This window comes from Dysidea avara, chromosome 3 (assembly GCF_963678975.1).
Source record: "Dysidea avara chromosome 3, odDysAvar1.4, whole genome shotgun sequence".
Classification (NCBI taxonomy): Eukaryota; Metazoa; Porifera; class Demospongiae; order Dictyoceratida; family Dysideidae; genus Dysidea; species Dysidea avara.
This window is the reverse complement of record NC_089274.1, coordinates 7,042,143-7,064,748: the sequence shown is the minus strand read 5'-3', so window position 1 is coordinate 7,064,748 and position 22,606 is coordinate 7,042,143. Positions and strand designations below refer to the sequence as shown.

Sequence of the window (22,606 nt, the reverse complement as noted above, 5' to 3'; positions counted from 1 at the left end):
CAAGTCACCCTGTAGAGGGTTCAGCTAGAAGAAGTCACATTGTAGAGAGTTCAGCTACAATGAAACTCCCATGTAGAGAGTTCAGCTGCAAACAAATCACCCTGTAGAGAACTCAGCTACAAACAAATATGCAGTGTAAAAAGATCAGCTAGAAGAAGTTACCTTGTAGAGAGTTCAGCTACAACGAAACCACCATGTAGAGAGTTCAGCTACAAACAAATCACCTGTAGAGAGTTCAGCTAGAAACAAGTCACCCTGTAGAGAGATCAGCTAGAAACAAGTCACCTTGTAGAGAGTTCAGCTAGAAGAAGTCACATTGTAGAGAGTTCAGCTACAAAGAAACCACCATTTAGAGAGTTCAGCTGCAAACAAATCACCCAGTAGAAAGTTCAGCTATGAACAGATCACCCTGTTGAGAGTTCAGTTAGAAACAAGGAATCCTGTAGAGAGATCACCTAGAAGTATCGCCTTGTAGAGAGTTCAGCTACAAACAAATCACCTGTAGAGAGTTCAGCTACAAACAAATCACCCTGTAGAGAGATCAGCTAGAAGTAGTCACCTTGTAGAGAGTTCAGCTATAAAGAAACCACCATGTAGAGAATTCAGCTGCAAACAAACACCCTGTAGAGAACTCAGCTACAAACAAATCGCCCTGTAGAAAGATCAGCAAGAAGAAGTTACCTTGTAGGGATTTCAGCTACAAACAAATCACCCTGTAGAGAGTTCAGCTACAAAGAAACCATTCTGTAAAGAGCTCAGCTGCAAACAAATCACTTGTACAGAATTCAGCTACAAACAAATCACCCTGTAGAGAGATCAGCTAGAAGAAATTACCTTGTAGATAGTTCAGCTACAAACAAATCACCCTGTAGAAAGATCAGTTAGAAGAAGTTACCTTGGAGAAAGTTCAGCTACAAAGAAACCATTTTGTAAAGAGCTCAGCTGCAAACAAATCACCTGTACAGAATTCAACTACGAACAAATCACCTTGTAGAGAGATCAGCTATAAGAAGTTACCTTGTAGATAGTTCAGCTACAAACAAATCTCCCTGTAGAGAGATCAGCTAGAAGAAATTACCTTGTAGAGAGTTCAGCTACAAAGAAACCACCATGTAGAGAGTTCAGCTGCAAAGAAATCACCCTGTAGAAAATTCTGCCAGAAACAAATTGCCCTGTAGAAAGATCAGTTAGAAGAAGTTACCTTTTAGAGAGTTCAGCTACAAAGAAACCATTCTGTAAAGAGCTCAGCTGCAAACAAATCACCTATACAGAATTCAGCTACAAACACATCACCCTGTAGAGAGATCAGCTAGATGAAGTTACCTTATAGATCGTTCAGCTACAAACAATTCACCCTGTAGAGAGAGCAATTAGAAGAAGTCACCTTGTAGAGTGTTCAGTTACAAAGAAACCACCATGGAGATTTCTGTAATCAATATAATATTATGTGACCGGTTTTGCGAAAAGGGGTCTTCCACACACATCCAATTCTGTAACCGTTGGAGACCATAACTCAGTGTTCAAGTAACATATTAACCTGAAAATGTCACCATGTATTCAGCTATAGTGGTGCTCACCACTGCCCAAAATTCAAGGCAATAGCTCTTTCCAATCTGAAGTTATCAATTGTCAAAGTTGGAAAATTGGATGTGTGTGGAAGACCCCTTTTCGCAAATCCGGTCACATATGTATTATACAGTATATATAATTTGTACATTTACTGATAAAATATTTAAAGTACATCTACTTCATCTTTTCTTCTTCCTGTAGTAAAGAAAAAAACATAGGTTAAAAAAGTCCCAAAGCTGGCCATAGGCCGGCTTTGGGGTATACAAATACAAAAAGAAATGAAATCTAATCCAAAACAGCCAAGCTGTAAAAAAAGTGTGCGGCCCTCAGAAAGGCTATGGTGAAAAAAGATGTGAAATCCAAGGTGGCGGCCAAGAAATGGCTGTGATGGTAGGTTAATGGTAAAAATTTTAATAATGACAATTTAGGTAAATTTTGTGAAGCGGCACAAAAATTCACCTGAATTGTCGTTATTAAAATTTTTACCATTAACCTACCATCACAGCCATTTTTTGGCCGCCACCTTGGATTTCACATCTTTTTTCACCATAGCCTTTCTGAGGGCCGCACACTTTTTTTACAGCTTGGCTGTTTTGGATTAGATAATATTATCAAATATTGAATTAAATCATGCAGTGAAATACATTTATAAGTCTGTCTTCAATAATCATCATTGTATCTACATAGAAAAGAAGAAATGTGAGTAAAAACAAATCTCAAAGTCGGCCATAGGCTGGTTTTGGGGCTTTATAAAGTACAAAAAGGAGTGAAATCCACACAAAAACAGCCAAGCTGTGAAAAAATGGTGCGGCCTTAAAAATCCTGGGTGAAAAAAGTTGTGACATCAAAGGTGGTGGCCAAGAAATGGCTGCAATGATGTTAATGCTAAAAAAATTTAATAATGGCTGTGTGCATTGTTAAAATTTATTAGCATTAACATCATTGCAGCCATTTCTTGGCCGCCACCTTTGATTTCACAACTTTTTTCACCCAGGCTTTTTAAGGCCGCACCATTTTTTCACAGCTTGGCTGTTTTTTTTTTTTGTGTGGATATACCTCATAATTAGAACATTTAAACTTCTCCAGTTAGCTTAATATATTTTTAATGCATATTATTCTATAATCACTGATGATCAATACTGTGGATGATTATTTGTAGTCACATTGCAGAAGTCGTAACTAAAGCAGTAATACTGGTAGTGTTGGTTGTGTTTATTTCCAGAAGATTTGTTAACGTATAGCAACTTCAGTTCTCAAGTTAGCCCAAAACAAGTAGTGAAACAAGGGAGGTTGCCTACACCTGAAGATATGTATCTAGTGGACATTAAATCCCTTACCCATGACTGTCCACTAGTATATAGCTTCAGATGTAAGTGACCTCCCTTATTTCACATTCTATGATCCCTTAATTTTTCCTTACATTTTTTTTGTAACAATATTATGACTGAAGCTATTATGAGATTGTTACAAAAAAATGTAAAGAAAAATTAAGGGATCATAGAATGTGAAACAAGGGAGGTCACCTACATCTGAAGCTATACTAGTGGACAGTCATGGGTAAGGAATTTAATGTCCACTAGTCCACTATATACATATCTTCAGGTGTAGGCAACCTCCTTTGTTTCACTACTTGTTTTTTGCTAACTTGAGAACTGAAGTTGCTATACGTTAACAAATCTTCTGGAACTAAACACAACCAACACTACCAGTATTTCTGCTTTAGTTACGACTTCTGCGATGTGACTACAATTACGCAATCAATTTTTATGAATAAAAGCTATTAGTTTTCACATCTACCAGGCAAACCGCTTAGAGCAATGAGCTGAAAATCGGTGTGTAGCTGGAATAATCATCATAGAAAGTCCTTGCAGTAGTACAGAAGAATCGAAGCACAAACTACTGAGTTATAATTCGAAAGCCAACTACATGTAGCAAATGTGAGATCGAGATACTAGAATAATAGAACAGTCACCCTAATAGAGCATTCGGTTATGTTTATATCACATTGGAATGAGAGCAGAAAGAATGGCGCCAGGCTTATTGTTTTCATCTGAAAGTGCACCCCAACTGTCAAATACTGAAATAACTATGCTTCATTCAGCCTGTTACACAGTGCTACAACTGAAGGAGAAGAACCTCTGTAATCAATCAGTCACAACGGAAATTCAGATGATTCTGTCAAATGTAGGGAAGCCATTATGCAGTACGCCATGTGCTGTCAGTGAGACACAAAGACACTAACTATTACTAAGCCACAAAGACTACAGTAGCCACAATGTACAACTGAGAACCAGAAATATATATATGGTTAAAAGTGAATAACTGTTTGGCCACAGTATTGTGTGTTTACATAATGTTAAGTTACACCAATAGTTCTCTTGGTTGTACCATAAAATACTAAACAATGGTACCATTAGCTACTAGGTGACTGTTAGACTTACGTACTTGACTCATTTCTCAAGGGTCTTATATGGAAAATCATACAAGAATGGCACTATCGGCTGAGCAATTGGGTAAAAAATGTGTGCTACAAACTAATTTTTAATTGCTTTAATAAACAGTGAAACAAGACTCACATTCATTAAGCATACAACTATAGAGACTAAGAATATCTTTATTTAATTTCTGTACATGAAGAGCTACGTATGTTTGTTTATGTCATGATAGCTATTATAACCTATCTTAGTTTTATAAGTAGCTAGCTACATTGTAATTTTTTTGTCTTGCCAGGGCTCCAGTCATTACTTATTTTAGTAACTTGGTAACCCTGGGACTAGACTGCTGGCTCTTTGTAATATAATTATTATTGTACATGTAATTGTCAAATTAAATATGTCATAGCCATTTCTAAGCTTGAACAGCCTTCTTGCTTGAAAGCATACTTATTAAACACTATCAAGAGTCCTTATTATGGACTCTTGACGCTATACATTAATGAATTCCCCCAGTTCATGGTGAACACAATGAGACAAGTCCCAATCAGTGTTGCACTCATGACTTATGATCAATTAAATGAGCACCTGTAATTTATTTTCTGTATATGGTCACAGTACAAATTGATTTAATCTGTAATTCAGTCTAATAGTATGTATACCAAGACTGAAGTAGGGATTAATGTCCTGCAGGTGTAAACGACCTTCCTTGTTTCACTACTTTTTATGGCTATAATCTGTAATCGAACTTAAAAATTCCTACTACTTGTTTTTCCGCAATCAAAATTCACATGGCACTTGTGAAGCATGCCTGCAGTTGCAGGTGAGTCATCGAAGTGGGACGTATTGTAATATGGGTACTGATATATATATATATATGCATTTGGGCTGTGGCCCTCATACTTGCATATATGCAAATCACTCATGCTCCTGTTACAACTATTACTTAACCATTATAGCAGTGTTTTTACCAGAGTTATAGGTTCTGAGTTACAAGGCAAAAAAATGTGAGTATAAAATCATGGGGTCAAGTACTGGGCAGCTACCAGAATGCAATGAATATATGTGATGCAAAACATGCAATTTATTTTTTAGCCAAGGAAAAGCTCTTTTGAAGTTTTAGCTTCATATATAGTGAGAACTTTTGGTGTTACAAAGAGGTAACAGCAGAAAGATTGATTTGCACACCAATGATTACTACCTTTCCAATCTTATAGACAAGCAAATGCTCATGTCTCATGGTACCTTTGGTGTACGTAACTGCAGTGAAGCATAGATTTTTAAACTTCTCTTGAGTAAGTGAATATCATGCTATCCAAATGTCAGCCATTAGAGCCTTCTAAGAATTGGAATCGTTAAGAAGTTTTCAATGATATATGTAAGCATTATGAATACAAATACATGAAATTGACAAGGAGAAAACATCCTGACTGCCTGGCAGACTCCTGTAAGCATTTGAGCGTAAATTGGATAGCTGCAGGTTTGAGGCCGCCCAGGTCCAGTCATGGATTTTTTTCCCTTTCTTCACCTTTTCAGACATACTTAGTTCAACATCTTTAAACAGGCTGTAGGACCAGGTGTCCTACAGACCTTCAGCATTTGTGCTGTAAAGCATTAATAAATAAACTAATGTCCAATGGTTCCACATGGTGTATACTTTGAGATAATAAGTCACTCTCTAGAGTTCTCATGGATATGTGAATGGACTTCATTGTACTTCAAAGTACTTATAAGTACTTTTAAGTACTTCAAGTATCTTAAGTACATTGCTTAGAACTTAAGTATAAGTACAGGTACATTAAAAGTATTTTAAGTACTTCAAGTATCTTAAGTACATTGCTTAGAACTTAAGTATAAGTGAGTACATTAAATTTGTACAAAAATTATTTAAGTATAAGTACAAGTACGACAAGAAGGTGTACTTAAGTGTCCTTAAGTACAAGTACCAAAGTACTTTGCCCCATGCCTGGGCCTACACCATTGCATGGATTAATTTTCCTCACATGGAGAGTAAGAAAATTTCAAGGAAAATTTATTTTATGTTTGTACAGCAAGGTTTCTATAGTTATATGTGTACTACACTGAGAACTAAGGAAAGTTTTGCACAACCACTGAGATATCTTATCATTCACACAGTCATTTTTCGCACCAAAGCTACACAGTTTTGAAACTCCTTACTTTAAAGATTATGTACAATTTAAGGATGATGCTCAAACTTACCTTTTATCTGTGTTGTATAATTATTTACACTTGAATTGTATTGTGTTTGTTACATTTGTATTGTGTTTCTTTATACTTGTATTGCATTTTACATAATGTATGATGTTGTATTTTGTCTGCAACTAACAGCTAATATTGTGTATGTATGTAGTTCTGATCAGGGAAGAATGGCTATGCTGCATGACTGTCAAGAGCTTTATAAATCAATCAATCAATCAATCTATCAGCAAAAGGCACGTGAGTTATGGGCACTCGCGATGCGATAGAAATAATGTTTACTGTCGAAATGGCCTTCTTCCTTGTGCACATGGATAATTGTAGGAAGATGGATTTGCCAGTTCATGGTGAATAGATTGAGCCAAGTCCCATCTTCATAGCTTGTTTCAGTTGTGAGTTATGACCAAGTAATTTATTTGTTCCATTATTGCTGTACAAATCTAAGATCCACTGTCAGACTATTCATCATGAAAGGCTGAAACTATGGCAGTCCACTCATAGAAACTATTTTTTTCCTTACTTTGACCCCTTTTCTGTTAGACCTTATCTGCTATAAGTCATTGTTTAAGTCTATTGGTTAAGTCTGAGTCCTTGTAACTAGGTTAGGTAATCCTAAAGCTGCAGCACAAGTTGCTGTCAAACCTTCAGTGCTGGTTACTGTAATGCGTTAATAACAATAGCGCAACCGGGTCTTACAGCAGGCAGGCAGGTAGGTAGGCAGATGAAATCCAGATGAATTCGAAATTTTTAAAACTCACTGTACATAGAAACATTCAAGTTTTCGCTTCGTTTAACCAAGTTACTGCATCAGTACAGCAGTACTAATATATTCCAGGTAGTTTTTTTGGGTAAAACTTATTGCAAGGCCATTTTTAAGGTGCGAAAATTCATGAAACCATGATTTCTTACCAACCCCTACTATACAGTATTATCGTACTGTATGATAACAATAACAGTGAAGCAATAAAATGGAATACCAGGTTTTGCTCAGTTGGTCACATATGGTCTCGCATATGTATAACTGTATTCAATAACTAGACAGACACTAAAAACATTGTGGGGTGAGCCTGATCTAGAAGACTTGCTACATACACATGCACATATACTGATAGGATCAATAATATTTGACATTCAGTATAAAACTTTATTAAAAGCTGGAGTGTGTTGACCCCCGACAGACAGTGGTGTTTGTTGAATTATCACTTAGCTAGCTATGATCAATAATTCTGTATGGGGATATCTAACTGCTCTCAGTATTCTGTGTACAAAATCACTGGCAAGTTCAATTTTTGATCAAATAATAACACCTAGCTACATCTCTACTAGTAATAGAAAACTGTTGATAATATGTAAAGTTAATTTTATGACATGCCTGGTGCCATTCTTTATCTTGATGTGTATGTGCAGATTTAGTAGTTACAAAAACAAACAAGTAGAAGGAAAAATCAGTTGGATTAGTGATAAAAGAAAAAAGCAGCGAAACTAGTTACAAGGGAATAGATAAAGAGTAGCTAAGCAAGAGGTTGTATATGCCTGCAGATATTCTGGTGCAGATTTAATCTTCAGTCTATAACCATGACTGTTTTTAGGATTATCCAATTAAAGTCCACCATTATATAGGCAAGCTCTTGTTTCACTACTTCAGTTTACCTATTCCCTTGTTTCATGACTTTTTTCTTTGCTCCCTAATGTAATTCAAGATTCCTTATACTTCTTTGTTACTTTTATAACATAACCCCAGCATTTAGCTATGTTCAGCTATGTTTGTTTTCAGCTATATGTTCTGCCAGTTATACAGCATTTAAAAATGAAGAACAACATGAGAAATGTCTCTGCAATCAATCCAAAGACAAAGCATGAGCATGTATTGTACGTACTGTAGTATGCCAAAAGGCGCCTGTCGAGCTGAAGCGACCTCAAAAATCAAGCCCATAACCTTAAGTATTATTGAGTTAAGGTTAATATTAGTAAGTCAGTCAGCAAAAAATTCCACTAAAATTTTTTCTGTTTTAAATTTTGTAACAACTTATTGAAGTGTTTTAGGTCACACTGAAGGCACTTTTATATACCTAACCAATACTACCATGATGGTATTGTGAGGTTGGTTTTGATATTTTTGCTTGAAAAGCCCAAGCCTTCATGATCCCCAAATACAGTACTATCATACTGTATGATAATATTCACAAAACTTTTTGCAATAGCTTATGGAAGTTTCCTGATTGAATTAGTGCTAAAATAACTCACCGATAGGAACAAAATTATCTTTGAACCCAGTAAAAAGTTCAGTTGATTGCTGTGAGAAACCTGTCATGTGCAGACATAGCTAATGGATTAGGTATAGTGTAGCCAAAGGAGTAGGTAAAATTGTTACATAGCTATATACCAAGCGTTCCATTATGTACAGCATTAATACAGTACACACTTCATTGTATGCATATGCATGTTAGTTGTTATAGCATATCGTATTTAATAATGTATTGTATTTGGAAATGAGCACTACATATAAGTTGACAAATTGATCATGACTAGCTGGAAATTCACACTTTTTTTGCTGAATATTGAGCGTTATAATCAATAGAGGGAATGTTTGTGATTACCTGAACTACTGCCAAATTCCTTGAAACACTGCAGGAGCACTAGCTGATTCACCAAACGCTACCCTATAAATGAGCATCCATTGTTCAAGTGATACTGATTGCAATAGTGGTATATAACCATGAAAGAAAGTTTTCTAATTTGTGAAAGCACAACTTATTACCCATAGATTCTTTTCTCCTAATTTTAGAAGAACAAGGCATGTGTGTACATAATTGAGCAAATGGAGATTATAATCATGGCCTGATGGGTAAGCATAAGATTTAACTACAATGGAACCTCCTGTATTTTGGGACCATGTCAAAGTTAATGTACAGACTGTAATACCAATGAGACCATGGATCGACAATTGTCCTGACTAATAAGTAAAATTCCAAGAATCAATATGGTTATTATCATTATCATCACTGCTTTACGCTGAAGGTCTGACAGCAACTTGTACTGTGGCCTTTGACTTTTTGAGTTACCTCTAATCAATGGGAATTGAAGACTTGAAAACTTTGACATAATGTCATTACACAATCATGTACATATCAGGACACACAATAGTGTGCTGTGCAGTCAAGTACAGCCAGTGCTGGTTCATGACAGACAAGTGTGTATTTTACAGGAACCAAGAAATACTGTTTTCATGCATCCATAGTTTGATAGTTCCTGAACAGAAATTAACCATTTTCGCTGTATAAACTCCCACAGGGCAGGGCACCTCCTATTTCAAATTTGAGTCAAATTCCCCTAGCCACCATTGAGATATTATGTGTCTTCAAAGTTTGTCTTGTGTTCTTTATGTTTTTCTTCTTACATTATAATTATTCTTCTTTTTTTTTGCACACTTTACAAAAATTTCAATAACTTATGCATGCTTTACTTCACATTTGGAGAGTAGTATGAGTATAACACAACACAATTACAGTCTTATTTTTGTACAGATCAGATTAAGAACAAGGGAGTTATGCACAATTTTTGAAAAATGCAAAAGTGATTTATGGACATGCCTACTGATGGAATAACTTCAGAATCTTCTGTACATGAAACAACTATCATAATATAAACCTTTTGTGGTTATAAAGTACTAAGAGTGTTAACTAAGGAGATATAAAGCAAAAACCAAACATGTGAATCAAAAGCGATCAAGATACTCTAATAGAACAGTCACCAAGAAGTAAACAATGTGCACAAAAAATGTCGAAAATAGATCTTGTCCAAGGTTTGAACCAGGTACCTCCATGCCTATATGTCTAAACCCTTTACCACTCTACCACTGCTGTCAGTTGTTCATGTCATTTAATTTCTACCTTATAAATGAAAGTTTTAGTTTACTATTCATAGATCTATCCATGGAAATTCTATGTGCATTGTGATGGAAGTGCTCAGAAAAAAATTTAATAAATAGACGGGCTATATACCAAGCATACATGAGTCACACAATTGAGATACTCTAATAAAGCAGTCGGCTTCACTGCATGCGATATGGTTATTTATCACGCCTGCCATCTAAACGACTTATGCAACCTAGTTGAGTTTGTTTGCATGTGTGAGGTAGTCATATCAAGGTACAAACCTTTAATAGTATAGTAGAAATCTGTTTAAATATCAATGAGGTATAATGTGAAAACCAGCCATACATGTATGTATGTACCAAGTGCATTTCGAGATCCTTTTATAGAGGAGTCATATACATGCAACATTAGGCTAACGTGAAGTAAAATAACCTAAAAACTAATTTCAAAAAGAGTACAATTGGCTTTTAAAATCTGGTTTTTCTGTTTATATGTAGAGAAAAAAAGATGACTAGACAAAAGCCAGCATAGCTTATATAAATACAAAAAGAAATGATATCTAATCCAAAACAGCCTAGCTGTTAAAAACGGTGCAGCCTTCCAAAAATAGGCTAGTATGAAAAAGATGTGGTATCAAAGGTGGTGGCCAAGAAAGGCTGCAATGATATTATACTGGTGGGAAATCCCTACTTGGCATTGAACAAAATGATTGTTATAACATGCCAATGTTGGGATTTTTCCACCGAACTATGCTGCCACACCATCATTTCTGCTACTTTTTATCACTTGGATCCCTACTTCATTTTTAAATTAATAATTCCTAATACTAGTACACTTTATAAAGCTTGACCCAATTTGGACAAAAAATATCCACTCAGAATGCTACAGTAAACTAGAGCATAGTTCTAGTGGAAAAGGATGTAGACAAATAATCATTAATTTCTCATCCCACTTGCCATTTTTCTTACCACATCAAGAATTTTTGTACCACTGGTGGCTGAGTGCAGCCAACCAACATCTTTTAAATTTGGCAACAAGCTAGAGCAATCTGCATTCTGAGTCATTTTAGCTAGCTAATTCAACTACCCAGTTCATATAAGATAAAAACCCGCCCTGCCACACTGCTGTATATGGAGGATGAAAAACTAATAATTAAGTTTATATGGCCTAATAGAGTTACTCGAGTAAAACTAGACTTGACATAGCAGCATTGTAGTCTTTTGATCATGTTAACCATATCTATGAGTGAATCATTTCTATGTATTATATCCTAAAGACAAAGTTCTCTGTGTGCCTCAATATAGTTTTATTAAAGGATTCACTTGTTTAATGATAGGAAAGGATGTACAGTATGCTAGTAATTGAAAAGGTATGAGTTCATTATTGTGACATAAAATGGTGGTCATACACTACTTTGTTTGGCCTCCAGCCTTGCAACTGTGGTCAGGTAGGGCAGGTAGGCAGGCAGGAAAAAAATTGAGTTTCAGTGATTTTTAATTCTATATCCAGCTGCCTATATGAGTTTTCTTGTTTTTAATGTTGTATTTGATGTTAGATGGAGATGGACTAATATTATTCCATAAAGGTGATTTTCATTGCATAAGATGTTTCTACAGGTGGCATTTTAGGAAGTGTGCATCATTTTGGGGGATCCCTACTTAAACAATACTACTGTACTGTTTGATTCTATAATGATACTGCTCCAATTATTGTTTCTTTCTGAACCCATCTGAGATAAATATGTGTTTACTCAACCTTAATTGATATTTATTGAAAATCAAGCACAATTATTAAACATTTTACCATATTCACGCAAGTAAACTTTTGATCACCCTCATGAAGAAAAAGCAAGCAAAGCATATAAGCCCCAAAGCTGGCCATATAGGCTGCTGGTGGCTCACAAACACTAACCAAAATGCCAGCTGAACAAAGAGTGTGGCCACACCCCTGATTGTTTTGGCATGGATTTTAAATATGCTTCAATGTGAAGACGTGTGTGTACTCAGTGTACTGATGTATACTCAATTGTGGACAAGGAGTGAAGTCATTGCTACTAAGTCATTGAATATAGTTTATTTGATGCTTTGGTTCAGTGACAAAAGGCCTTTAGTTTGGTAGCTGTCAATCCTATAGTAGATGTAAAGACAGTGCTAGTATCTCAAAGCGATATGTGCATGCAGTATTGGGATTAAAGCAATGTTTCAAGTACCATTGAGGATGAAATTTTTGGAACATGAAAATTGGGTAGCACTAGTCATTGAAAACATATTACTGAATATATAAATACTAGATTGTATATATACTAGTCTCTGCATGTCATTGCTGAGTCAAAAGAACTTTGTTTGCCACCAAAATTTTATAACTTTACTCTAAAAAATATAAGCAAGTAATAATATTTGGAAGTATATAGTAACAGTGATCAGGACAACATTGGTGACATGGACACGATATAGCCACACACACATGTCCTCTTGTGAAGCTGTACAAGGGCATAAAGTTAATGCAGTATGTATATGTGGCTGGATTTTGGAAAATCAGTCTTAATGTCACATTTTACAACTGGAATATTTTTAAAATAAGGCATTACAAACTTCTACTCAGCTTTATAGTGATTAGATCAGTAGATAGTACTCTGAATTACAAGAAATTCTGTGAAATATTTTACTAGGTACATAAGTGCTTTAGTGGTGACACATATAAGTGTGGATTTCTATGTGCTTTAGATGTGACATTAAGACTGATTTTCCAAAATCGGGTTGCATATATATATATATATATATGTATGATACTCAGGTTTTGGAAGCAGAATATAGCTGCCATAAGCATGCCTCTGTCAGATGCAAACATGTTACCTTCATGCCCTTGTACAGTGTCATAATATGTAGGACATTCATGTACAACTATCATTGTGAAAAATGTGGACAGTGTGGAAAATATGGTATCTTACTGATAAAGGTGGTGGTGAAGTAACAACATTATTTCTCCATGCCTGAAGTGGTTTGTGACACAACATCTGCAGCATGTGAAAGTATATCAATTAACTAGAAAAAAGAATCCAGCTTAAAAGTATAATTGTGGTATACTAAATATCACTCTTGATTAGTGAATGTGATGTTGTTGATGCAATAGCAGAACAGGTAGAGAAAGCTGGCATAAGATTATCAGCCTTGCATCAAGCATGAAAGTATTGGTATATTGAGGCATTTTAAGTTTACTTGCAGGTCACACTTTCACAAACACTATACTATATAAGCTGCACCATGCTTTAAGATGTTGTATTCCCACCATGCAGCTGCAGTATATTTATATAATAATGCAGCCACAAACAACTCATTGAAATTTATAATCGAAATGAAATGAAATTCCATGTGGTGGTATATATCAAAAGTTATGTTGTTGCAATGGTCAGTCGATTGTGAATTTAAGTGTGCAACAGCTTGTGGAGACTGTAGGGAAGTATATGGTTAAATGAAAACAAGATTATTAAGGCATAATTGCTGAGAATGCAGACACAGTAGAAATTGTACAAATGGATCCATCAAAGCACTTTAATTTTTAGGTAGCCAGATTATCATAAATATTTATGTTTACAAGCAGCTATACACAGTGTATAATTTTAAACATAAATTAAAATTAGTGGAAATGACTTTGTGTAGCAATTTTAAGTACATCAAAATTTTAAATGACTAGAAATAATTCTCCAAAGAGGATTTTGGATATGTTATTCTCCTGCATCTAATGATACCACATTTATCTTGGTATTTTATTTCTGAGTATCACCTTTCAACATATAAATCTTGATTCTAGAACAATTGAAAACCACAGTACTTCCAAATTCCAAATTTATTTTACACTAATCAAATGCAGCTACGTTGAGGAGTTTATATTGACATTATTCTCAATCGCTACCAATGTGTGCATATACCATTCGGTATACTGATACCAAACGGTATACCAATTCCAAATAAATCATATTTTAATATTGCTTTATTCCCCATCACTACTCTAGATCTGCCTACATTATTGCTATATACAGAGACATGGTTTGATAGTAGTGTCAACATTACATAGTAACCTGCAGCTGGTTTAAATCTGTCCAATATTGCATTTGCAAATAATTCTCAAAAGTGTGTGTACAGAATTATTTGCACATAAATTCACAAACAAATATGCGTTCACTCTGGATCATTATTGGTCACATTTACGAATTCAGAGTTGCGTGTAAACTTGTAGTGACAGAAGTATTAGTAGTTACAGTTGGTAATGTATTGTCAATAGTGGTGTTGGTTGTGTTTGGTCCCAGAAGGTTTGTCAACCTTGTAACTTCACTTCTCAAGGTAGCCACCTCCTTTAAGAGTTCCTCCTTTTCCTAGTTAAAAAGCAAAAATTACAATACAAACGCAGATTCAAAACTTGGATAAACATAACACATAATTTGATACGTGCTTGATTACAGCCACAGCATAAAGGAAGTCCATGCTGTACATGCATGGCTTTTCCTACATATATGCATGTAGTAAGTTCAGCACACACTGCTCTTTTCAGCTAGACCAGATACAAAATATCTGTATATCCCTGTGAGTGCTTGCAGTTCCCCTATACAATGAAACTTATCCTTGTTATTTAGAGTGGTTGAGTGTTGCATTTAATTAGTAATTGATCTCAACATGCAGTATGGAGGTTTTCCAAACAAAAACATCTCCCAAAAACCAGCCTCACTTTTCCTTCATAACAGCTTATTGGTATCATATTCAAAGCCTCCCAAAACCCTATGTTCTACCCATTATACAGTGTTACCAGTATGAGAAGCACCTCTGTGATCAATCCAGTCACTACAGAAATCATGGACAATACTAGCTGTATTGAAGTCACCACAAATCAACACATGGAGAAAGAAACAGGACACAAAGGAGGAAAAGGTGATTCCATGATGCACAGACTGTAGCTGCTGCAGTTGGCGAAAAGTCATGTCTTGGGCTAACTGTTGGCAATCATAAATCTCAAACAGGTAGTTTGCATAGTTGCATTGATTTTCACCTCTCAACAGAAATCAGAAATGCTCACTTATCAAACTGTGTATTGAAGATTCAACAAATCTTCCACATAAAGGCCCGTCCCATGCACGTATTAATGACAATGAGATCATATTATCTCAGGTTTATGTAAGTTACTATCAAACTGCAATCCAGTTTGTCCTAATAATATGTTTCCTGAAAATAAAATACTGCAAACATGTGAAATAGCATTGACTTTATGTTAACACAACTACTTTGAAATTCAATTCTCACTAAGTACCGGAATAACAATATCTGCTGTATGGAAGCAAGCTTATGTTACACCATCTATACAAAACATAATTGAAAACTGATGCCAAAAATTACTGTCATACAGTAGTATTTCATTAACATCCATAATCTGTAAAACTTTAGAACATGTAGTCACCTAATGAATTATCTTGACATTCTATTCGAACATCAGTACTATTTCAGATCTAAGCACTTATGTGAAACACAACCATTGATGACTCCACTAAGGCACAGAAAAAAACAAGTTGATGTGTTAGAATTAGCATTTTACCCATTCGATCATTGCTCCTTTCAGCCACCAGTGCTACAAAAAAAAATCCTTGATGCGATAATTATAAAAAAAACAGTGATGCATGCAGACGTTGACGAGAATCATTAAGTTTAAGTGGCCTAATGTCTTTTGCTAATATTGCAACACTGAAAACACTTACGTACACTCTGTTATTCACAATGTCAGGCTATCATTCCGAGGGGCTAATCAAGTATGTCAATATCCAGAATAATGAATAAAAATCTTAATTGCATATGCACGTCAAAACATTACACAATCTGTAAACACAGTTAAAACAAATGGTCCTTCTTGTCCAGGATAGAAAGTACTTGGAGATATTGTATATGATCCACCGGTGAGGTTAGGTAGCTCCAAGACAGCAAAGCCAGGTCTAAAAAACAAATAAAAGAAAATACATAATATATAGATATATTAGATAACCTATAATCTCCTGAATCCATCTTCTTTAATCCACTAGGATCATCAGTAGCTTGACATGCTATTCCTACATTAAACTGTCTGAAAGCAAAAGTTAAAAGTGATAATTGGCCATGGTAGATGATATTTCATACTTTTGTGCTTTTAGCTTGATCAATACTTGACACTGGTTGGCAAACGTTGGATGAATGGTAAAGGTGTATTTTGGGTTGTTGCTATGAGTGGAAGGATAGTTTCTACAGCCGCCAGCTGTGACTCCTTTCCATTCACCAGTAATCTGCAGAAAAGTGCAAATGTTATAGGTTAGCATAAAAGAATTGTTTGAGCCAATATTTTCTTGAAAATTTTCAGCGGTGGATCTAAAATTTAAAACAGTTTCTGAAAATTAATACAAAAGTATAAAATAATAAGGAATATTAAGGCATCTGAAGACATATATATGTAAGATTTTAGGAGCTCTGAAATTGGATTTTAGGCAGTTTTGGGGCATTACTAATTCACTGAGTAACGCCTATAGTCAGTTCGTGTTCACCTGAGCCCTTGTTTTTTTGGTAATAACTCTTGTTACATGTTCCAGCTGCCCAAACATTTATTAGACTGGGACACAATGACAAAGCGCTTACCAACTTGTGACTAGTTGATGTGCTTCACTATTTTTATCTGCTGGGCGAATGGGATGAATCACTCTGCTCTAAACATAATCACTAGAAAGCCACTTCCCTTAGGGTACTTCACCAATTGGGGAGTATATCCTTCTACATATTCACAGCACCATGACAGTACTATCCACCGAGTAGCGCACTAAGAAATAATACGTGAAGTCACGTGAGCAATATTACATAATCCGCATGGGATGGGGTGAAAGTAGTGATTCCCGTTTGATAATAGGTACCGTTCGATAATAGGTCATTTACACTAGCCATGGGTTTTCTAGTTATATTATGCAGTGCCTTAAGATTATTACTAAATAGCAGCTAATTTCCATTCTACTTTTATGAATTGATGATGATGATAACATCGTGAAAAGTATGACAACATATACAAGAGAAAATGGGGGCCCAGACTCAGGGGTACCAAGTTGAAATAACAAGGGCCCTGGCAATGCATAAATACAAAAAAACACACACACATTACAACAACACCAAGACACAGTACAGCACAATAATTAGTCCCACAGATCAGTAACATCCCATGATGTTGAGGATCTGGCATTGAAGATCCTATAAGAACAAGATATAGCAACCTTTGCTGCTTGCTGAAGGATGCCACGAATCGAATGTTTTGATTGATGGAACACTTCTGACAATTTTGCTACTGCTGCTGGCATAAAATGGCCTAAACAGCCAACTTCAACCGTCACAAGCTCAATGGAAAGAGATGTACATTTAAGATCTTGTAGCAGTGGACCATAGCAATCTTGTTTTCTATGGCTAGCAGCTAAAAAGTGGTGCTTGGCATTAGTAAAGTTCTAATAATGTGATGGAATCGGAGGAGACTAACACCAAATCTGGTCTACTTAATGATGTTGAAGATTAGAAGGAACGGTGCTAGGAGGGCTCTAGCAAGATGGCCAGGGGACTTATCATGCTCAGACGTATATTTAACACAGTGGATATTCGTCCGGCAGCCAAACACTATTTCTGTTTGATATTTGTCCAGCAGTGTCACCCATAACTCGAGTATCAAACACACTAGTTGTTATGAAGGTAAGTTTTGGGTTGAGTTCGAGGTGAGCTCAGTAGGGTTGGAGTGAGCGAAACGAGCGTCCCGGTGAAGCCGGGCCAACCCCGGGCCTAGTATCCGGCTAGTATTGCTGTCCTGGTGAAGCCAGGCCAACCCCGGCTAGTATCCCACAGCTAGTATCCCACAGATTGTAGTGCATTCAGATGGTGTAGCCCAGCTATTATCTAACATCAAAGTGAACAAAGCACCTGGACCTGATAACCTTCAAGCACGTTTCCTACAAGAAGTTTCATATGAGATTGCACCAATCCTTACTGATATCTTTCAAGTGTCATTAGACCAAGGTGTTTTACCAAGCATTTGGAAAACAGCAGCAGTTGTCCTAATTTTTAAAAAAGGTACCAGATCTGATCCAGGCAATTATAGGCCAGTATCCTTAACTTGCATTTGCTGTAAAATCTTAGAACATATTGTATATTCCAGCATTACCAAACACTTACAGTACCATAAAGTTTTATGTGATGGACAACATGGATTTTGACAGAAACGAAGCAACTGATCACTACCATTAATGATTTTGCCAAGTGTCTTAATGAGAAGGGTCAATGTGATGTCCTCCTGTTAGACTTTTGTAAGGCCTTTGACAAGGTACTTCATGCACGTCTTTTCCAAAAACTTCACCATTATGGAATTCATGGAGCACTACTACATTGGGTTAAATCTTTCTTAACCGATAGATCACAATGTCATACTAGATAACCAAAAGAGCCATCCAACCCCAGTATCATTGGGAGTTCCTCAAGGCACGGTGCTAGCCCCACTGCTCTTTCTATTGTATATAAATGATTTACCTTCTCGAGTACGCTCTAAAGTAAAGTTGTATGCCGATGATGTATTACTCTACTCCTACATTAAATCTGAATCTGATTGTCATGCATTACAAGAAGACCTAGATGTTCTCGCACAGCGTTGAAACCGGGTCGGGTCATCCGGGTCACATTTTCTCCGGGTCATCCGGGTCTGACCCGGTTTACAATTTATCCGGGTCTGACCCGGATTGGATCACGTGAGAAACGAAATTGTTCGTTTGACGACGTGGAAACTTATAAACGCTATCGCGTAGCTCTTTCGTGAGCCACGCCTACTTATCGCATTACCAACATACGCCCATTTGCTAGTAAGTGCAGTATGCAGCACGAAACTGAGGGTATCTATGGTGAGGGGTAGCTATTGTCAGTAGGTGAAGACCCTTTTTTTTTTGGTCTTCAACCTACAGCTAGGCTGAAGTTGCAATATTTACTCAACACGAATCGAACGCTCAAAATGTAGACTCGTTTGCTCGCTCGAGACTAGCTGAAACACGTCTCGGCTTTAATTAATCCGGGTCAAATCCGGGTCAGTGGGTCATCCGGGTCAGCATTAGTGACCCGGTTTCAACGTTGCTCTCGCACAATGGGCACATATTTGGCAGATGGAGTTTAACTCCAGCAAATGTGAATTCTTGAGAATTACCAATAAGAAAAACCCCATTGTCTTTAATTACTACATTGAAGCTGTACCTATTGCCTAAGTTGCTCATACCAAATGCCTTGGCGTAACAATTTCAAGCAACCTTTCATGGAATGAGCATGTCCAAAGGATTACCAACAAGGCCAAACAAGTAAACAACTTTTTGTATCGTAACTTACGCGAATGTCCTACTCACATTAAATGTAATTGTTTCAAGATTATGGTTCATCCAATCATTGAATATGTTGCATCTGCTTGGGATCCCCACACCTTGTTGAATATAAACAAGCTAGAATCAATCCAGAGAACTGCTGCTAGATTTTGCTTTAATGACTTTTCGAGATATTCAAGTGTTACTAACATGTTGTCTTCTCTTAATCTACCATTGTTACAGGCAAGAAGAACCCAAGCTAAATTAAGTACTTTTTACAAAATAATCTTACCCCTAAACTTTCAAGTTTAAGGAGTGGCCACTATCACCAGCCAATGACTTTAATTGATACGTACAAATTTTCCTTTTTCCCATCAACCATCAAATTATGGAACCAACTCCCTGCTGATGTAATTAATTCCTCTACCCCTAATGAGTTTTGTAATAACTTAAGTAACTTTTATGATCACACCTGTGCGTTAGCTATAATCTTTTGATTGCTGCACAGTAATAACAAAATTTTAAGTACCAACTGAAATTATTATTACTTTCCCCTACCAATCAGTAATCCCATAATCAATCATATTATAAAACATTTTGTATGCATGTTTCATATGTGCGTTAATCCTCAAACTGAGGCTGCACATTTTTGGAAAATAAATAAAATAAATAAATAAATATAATAATTATAATAAAAACTTACCTTCGTGCAGACAGTGGAAGTCATCATTGTGCTTAACAGGCAAACGTCACGTTAGCGTAGGTTAGGGTGGGGTTCAGCCTCGGGTTCAGCTTTGGTTTCTTCTTCACTGGGTATTCTTCTTAAGTCCTTATATAGGTTTTAGTCCAGTCATTTTATAGTTTAACCTTTAACTAATTGCAACACAAATGGTTTCAACAGTTTCTAGCACAGAAAAATGTGCTCTATAACATATCAAAAGTCCCGGAAAATCCCATAAGGGGAAAGTGACCTTTTGCATGACCTTTTTTGCCATTTTTAGCAAAAAATTAGGATTTGTGCTTCTATTTCAGCTGTACATTATCCAAACTATTTATATTTGGTATCAAATGATTGCTCTCACTATAAGGAACAAGATGACACTTGTTTGGTATCCATAGCTTAATCTGTTCTAAAGTTATCATCATTTTACTGGACAAAACTAATATTATTTAGTCCCGCCCACGCACTTAATTAAATTTTGGTTTAAGCTATTTATTGCTTGTCTAATCATAGTTTTCCCATGGCAAGGGACTATTTTCATAACAGAGGGTCATAATGAAGACTAGAAGGTGCATGTGTTACCATGGAAACCGAGAAATAGCATATAGCTTTATATACAATTCGGTTGTTTTCATTCTCCATTGTCATGAAGATGGATTTAATTCTTTACAACTCGAAACCTGACATTGTACAAGTTAAGTTAGGTACATACACAATGACATGCGTTAACCATGGCCGTGGTAGGGGAAAATCTATCCCCTTGTGTATATAAATGGTAAGTTTCGCTTTCATTCAGTGTTGGTATCTGTATCATCTTCTTCATGGATTGAGGTGCCTGAGTTGGTGCAGCCTGTCCCCTTGCAGTTGCCACAAACAGAAGAGCATTTCACCTTGTATTTCTTGCAAGTGCATCTCATGCTGCTGCAGTCAGTGTGACAGTTACATCTAATCATTTTCGACAGCTTATCTGGAGCAGGTGATAGATCAGTTAGCACAGGCATCAGTTTTCCATCATAGTCTTTCTACCCCCATGCAGTTAGCTGCATTTCACTGGCATCACCTTTCCACTCTTGTGTTTGGAATTATACACGGAAACTGTGATATTTAGCAGCAGCTGAAGTAGGTGGCAAAGTTTGTGGAAGAACAACTGTAGTGTTTTTAGCTACCTATTCACAAAAACGCTTGTATTGGAGAGAGTTTAATCCTTCCTTTGGACTTCCACTGTATATAAATCCACTAGTGCTTGCTCTCCTGCAGCCATGATGTCATTTGGTGTAGATGCCACTGCACTGAACACTTTGGCCTGCATTTAAAAGTATTTACTGGACTTTACCTTTCCCAATGTCATATAGCTGTGGTGTTGTGCCACATCCAAGTATTGCATGCAGGAAGAGAACATTGTAGCATATTTCAAAGCCAAGTTTCTCTTTGACAGCAGTTATGTTCCACACCCTAGGTTTCATAGTGGCTCTGGCTTGAAAATATGTTGTGTGATTCCAAGCAGGCATGATAGCACAATAATACAAGAAGATCGGTGTCATCACCAACTAACACAGTGTCTGCTACTCTGGCTAATTCTACTGCTTTTTTGTAATGTACAATCATCACATCAGCATCTCCTGAAGCATGGTATACTTTACAATTTCTTTCCAAGAAGCAGCTAATCATATTAATGAACTGCTACTTGTTGGTGCTGTTCAATAAAAAAGTACCCTTCTTCATGTTCAGCTTCGTATCTTTGGTGAATGACACAGCCACTCCGGAGTACCCTTTGGCCCTCCTCAGATGTATCATATCTTTTGTTGACGATCTCTCACATGTCATTCACCAAAGATACGAAGCTGAACATGAAGAAGGGTACTTTTTTGAACAGCACCAACAAGTAGCAGTTCATTAATATGCTTAGCTGCTTCTTGGAAAGAAATTGTAAAGTGTACCATGCTTCAGGAGATGCTGATGTGATGATTGTCAAAAAGCAGTAGAATTAGCCAGAGTAGCAGACACTGTGCTAGTTGGCGATGACACCGATCTTCTTGTATTGTTGTGCTATCATGCCTGCTTGGAATCACACAACATATTTTTCAAACCAGAGCCACTATGAAACCTAGGGTGTGGAACATAACTGCTGTCAAAGAGAAACTTGGCTTTGAAATATGCTACAATGTTCTCTTCCTGCATGCAATACTTGGATGTGACACAACACCACAGCTATATGACATTGGGAAAGGTAAAGTCCAGTAAATACTTTCAAATGCAGGCCAAAGTGTTCAGTGCAGTAGCATCTACACCAAATGACATCGTGGCTGCAGGAGAGCAAGCACTAGTGGATTTATACAGTGGAAGTCCAAAGGAAGGATTAAACTCTCTCCAATACAAGCGTTTTTGTGAATAGGTAGCTAAAAACACTACAGTTGTTCTTCCACAAACTTTGCCA

The 22,606-nt window shown here is 36.5% G+C and overlaps 1 long non-coding RNA gene across 9 annotated transcripts in view; it reads right to left on the bottom strand.

Annotated features, from left to right (window-relative positions):
• Positions 1-14,179: 14,179 nt before the first annotated feature.
• LOC136249154 (uncharacterized) overlaps positions 14,180-22,606 on the bottom strand; it is a 13,564-nt gene continuing 5,137 nt past the window's right edge. For 2 of the 9 annotated variants that reach the window (XR_010698092.1, XR_010698090.1), the window contains 4 exons: positions 16,243-16,385; positions 15,831-16,189; positions 15,536-15,703; positions 14,180-14,462 (listed from right to left, as the gene is read on the bottom strand). This is a non-coding gene — a long non-coding RNA (uncharacterized lncRNA). Of the gene's footprint in view, positions 14,463-15,535; positions 15,704-15,830; positions 16,190-16,242; positions 16,386-16,731; positions 16,910-22,606 lie in introns of all 9 variants that reach the window. The other 7 variants (XR_010698095.1, XR_010698096.1, XR_010698098.1 and 4 more) reach the window with 7 other exon arrangements.